The following is a 4,449-nucleotide window of genomic DNA, read 5'->3' on the forward strand; positions in this document are numbered from 1 at the left end:
GTCGATAAATTAATTGCAGCTCTCCCACCTAGTGCGGTGTCCGATGAAACGCATCAAAAATTGGAGCTCCCTCTCTCGGAAGAGGAACTGAGTAGGGCCTTAGGAGAGCTTTTTACTGGGAAGGTGCCCGGACCTAATGGGTTTCCCAGCGAGTTTTTTCGCCGGTATAACATACAGCTAACTCCTTACTATCGGGTGGAGTTGGAGGAGGCCAGGGAAGTCGGCCGGCTCCCCCCTGACTGGAGGCATGCAGGGGTGGTGGTGTTTCACAAACATGGTTGGCCCCCAGGGCAGCACGCCTCCTACCGTCCTATTTCTCTTCTCAATGTGGAGGCCAAAGTCTTGGCCAAAGCATTGGCTAACCATCTCCTGCCACTTTTATCGGCCTTGATGCACCCGGATCAGGCCGGGTTCATGCCCCAGAAGGCGACGCGTCAGAATATCAGGCGGGCACACGTGGCACTGGCAGCGGCACGGCGAGCCGAGGAGCCGGGTGTGCTCCTGCTAGCGGATATGGACAGGGCTTTCGACCCTTGAGTTGGGTTTACTTGTTTGCCCTTCTATGTCGCCTTAACTTCGGTCCACGCTTTCTGTCAAATCTGATGCTTCTTCACACTGATTTGTCAGCGTCGGTGCGTGTGGCGGGAGCGGTCTTGTCCAGCTTCCCTATTCGGCGCCCACCAGACATGGGTGCCCCCTGTCGCCATATTTATTCACCCTAGCCATGGAACCGTTGGCGGCCTGGGTGCGCATTGATGCGCAGATAAAGGGGCTGGAGTGGGCTCCGGGTCTCTCTGATAAGATCGCATTGTATGCGGACGATGTTCTCTTCTTTCTAACTGCTTTGGATAGATCGGGGCCGCGCATATTGGAGATTATGCAAATTTTCGGGGAAACGACTGGGCTGTACATAAACTTCCGAAAGTCCACGTTGTGGGTTGTGGGGGCTCCAGGGTATGCAGGCGCATGGGCATCGGCGTTGCCGGTGGTGGTGGGGGGTCTCAGATATCTGGTTGTCTTCCTGTCAGATGTGCCAGCTATTTCTTGGGAACGGAACTTGGTGCCGGTTTGGGAGCGCGTTCGTGCAGATATAAAGACCTGGTCGCACATGCCCTTAGCAATATATGGTAGGTCGGCGATCTTTAAGATGGTTGCGCTTCCCCACCTGCTGTACCAGCTGCAGAACCATCCATATCCGATCGCGCCCAAATGGTTTAGGCTGGTGAATTCCGTTTTGAGGCAATTTCTTGGGGGGGGGGGGCAGTTCGCATAGCATTACGCACTTGCTTTCTTTCCACATACTGTGGTGGGCTTGCGGTCTAAGATATTCTTTCTTATTACTAAGCCTTGTATCTCTTTGTTCTAAATGAGTGGTGGTATGGGGACAGGGGGGATCCGGCTTATGCGCTGGAGCGACACCTTATGGGGCCACACACCAGGGCCGGCTCTAGGCTCATGGTGGCCCTGTGCAGGGAGCGTAGGTGGGGGCCCCGGGAACTTTGCCATTAACCAAGGCGTATCTCGCTGCTCGTATGTCAGTCACCCTTCAACTCAACAAGCACGGCTAGTGCATATAAAAGGCAGCCAGAAACAAACACTCACGCAAACAACCACACATTCGCATGCTCATGAACGCACAAATGTGCATGCACGCACACACGCACTCAAGCACAACAGGAACACACACACACTTTGAGCAGCACACAGACGCATGCATTCGTGAGTTCTCGGTTATGCACAGGCACACACTCAAATGTGCATACACACGCGTGTCGTGAACATGCATAATGCAAACAAACCATTCAGTATTGACTACACTGCGCATCTGATACATGTTGTTAACACTCACATAACTAGGCAGCTCAACTGGAAAGACAGGCGATTACATTATAAATATTTTGTGAGCAGTCTCGTCTCAGAGACAGAGCCAGACTCTCACCGTTCCAAATTTGAAGGGTCGGACTAGGGGAAGAGTCGAGATAGTGCCGGAGTCGGACAGGTGTTCTCTGTCTGATGATCGGGTGGCAACGTTAATTGTTATTTATTCTCTATCTCATACGATGACGACGCACCGCTCACTCACGTCACGCACTCTCCCTGGCGGGAGCGTGACCACTGTGATGCATCACTGAGCGGCTAAGAGCAGTAGGTGCACAGTTGCGCACTGTGCACAGCGCGGGGGCTGTCCCAGTGCCGTCACGTCATTGGTATAGTAGGGCTAAGATTGACGGCCCTGGGACCCAAACTGCTGGCTGGCTGGGCAAGTGAAACTGAAAACTACAACGCTCACGCTGCCATTGCCCGGAGGCCGTCAAATCCTGCCAGGGGGCCGCCAGATGGGCCTGCCTGTCAGTGTATCCTGTCTGTCTTTCTGTGGAGGTCTGGTGTCCTGCCCGCCATTTAAAGCCGGGCCTGACTGTCAGTGTGTCCTGTCCGTCTTTCTGCGAAGGTCTGGTGTCCTGCCCGCCCTCTCCTCAGGGGCGGTTGCCAGTTGGTTCCTTGTTATCCTAAATATTTGCAATTGTGCACACTGTTTGTAGGACAATCTGAGCAGGTGTGCATGTGGGAAGAGGACCAGGCCAAACCCTTCCCTCGCAGCGCCTGGGCGCAAGAGCGCATGCTTCGAGGCACTCTCTGCCCGGGAGACGTCAATCCCTCCGGCATCACAAGTTGGGACAAACTTTCTGTTTGTTTCATATTTCGAGGATCATGGGCCTGTTGACTCCTCAAAGCTCTGCTTGTTGGGTGTAAACCTCCCCCGGTGGCAGGTGTAACCATCGGCCGAGGCCCGCTGTGACGCGGCCTCTGGGCGCACAACAAGAAACCCGCTGACCTCCGGGCAGCTTGCGGCCTCGAGGGTATTTATACCCGACCCGTCAAGGCGCTGTTTGTGGTCACAACACGCGCTGCGTGCGGAAAAGTATCCATCTGGGTGTTTGTGTACAACGCGGGGCTGTCCCTTGCACGAGAGGAGACACGCCACCTGCCCGAGTGCCAAAAAGCCAGGTCGGGCCCGGGGCAGCGCCTGGAGGGTGTTTGGGGCCAAACAGCAAGTCCGGGGTTCAAGGAATCCTCTGCGTCAACTAATAGGTTCTTGGGGAGGAGGGTTCACACTGGGAAAAAAAAATCACCAAATTGTGGCTTTTACAGCACACTTGTCACATAAATGTTCAACAAAAATCCAAAGGTTGTGAAGGGGCGCAAAGGAAATATTCCCAAACCTTAGTGGTGCTCTACGGAAGGCCTTACACTGGCCATTGATGTTGGTACCCACCTCCCACTGTCACGTGGCTGTCACTGATCTGCATTCACAGAGCATTCTTCACCATGCTTTCAACCTGTTCTAGATCCAGGGAATGTAACTTAGTATTAAAGGGGAAAGGTGGACATTTCCCAATCTCTTGCTGTAGACCGGGAGCCTCACCGCTTACTTTCAGAACCAGTGCGAGCCTCTTTCTAAATTTCTGTTTATTAGATTAGATTTCTCGTAGTCTATTAATCAGCAAACCTACATCTTTCACAAACTTTGCAAACATTGGAATTGGGAAGTCTTACATTAAACAGAAACTTCTGTCTTTGGTGATGTAAAAGGGTGCGTCCACTTTTAAAAGCTTGTGTTAGGACTTAAGAATAGTATGAGAGAGCTCACTATACTGAGCATCACAGCTTCAACCCACAGAATGCCAACTTATCTCTTCATCCTTCTGGGAGTGATCACATGCTTCCAAACACTTGGGGATCTCGCTTTCGCTCCCTTTGTGTCTCGCTCTCTCTCTCTTTCACCTTCTGCGTTTCTCTCTCTTTCAGCCTGTGTATCTCTCAGACAAAGTGCCTTAGCTTTAGTCAGTATAAAGTTAAATGTTTGAATCGTTTGGTCGTTTCTAGGAAACATGATCCAAAAAGCATGTGTTATTTTAATGTTGGTCTTTTTCGCATCAACGAACTTCTTTTTAGGCTTTGCACAAAATATTGTAAAAAGGATTGAAAAAAAAATCTGAAGGGGACCCCCGGATTTGAACCAGGGACCTCTTGATCTGCAGTCAAATGCTCTACCACTGAGCTATATCCCCGCCTGATCCTTCTCTCCACAATAAGGAATATATTTGTTTTCATTGGCCCTGCCTGTGCAATATCTTTTAGTTTTACATTTCCGTCTTGTAGTTCGTTTTTTCCGCTCAGCTCTATCCTCAAGCCATTGGGGGTTTTTAGCACTGAGCTACAAACATGTCCTCCAATTCTATTCCTGTCCTTCACCTCTTTCGTATGCCTGACCTACATTCACCGGTCTTGTTCTTTATTTCTCCACTGACCTACGTGGCCCTGCTTCAAGGTGCGCCCCGAATATGATGACGTTTCACCTTCTGAAGGCGGACAGAAAGCCTTCTTAAATAGGATGTTTTTGATTTTACCTCCACGAGACGCCATGGAACAGTGCCTGGAGTCAGGGGC

At 51.3% G+C, this 4,449-nt stretch overlaps 1 non-coding gene across 1 annotated transcript; it reads right to left on the reverse strand.

Annotated features, from left to right (window-relative positions):
- Positions 1–3,998: 3,998 nt before the first annotated feature.
- TRNAC-GCA (transfer RNA cysteine (anticodon GCA)) lies at positions 3,999–4,070 on the reverse strand. The gene has a single exon. It is a non-coding gene; the product is annotated as a tRNA-Cys (tRNA).
- Positions 4,071–4,449: the final 379 nt, after the last annotated feature.

Source organism: Lissotriton vulgaris, chromosome 9 (assembly GCF_964263255.1).
Source record: "Lissotriton vulgaris chromosome 9, aLisVul1.2, whole genome shotgun sequence".
Lineage (NCBI taxonomy): Eukaryota > Metazoa > Chordata > Amphibia > Caudata > Salamandridae > Lissotriton > Lissotriton vulgaris.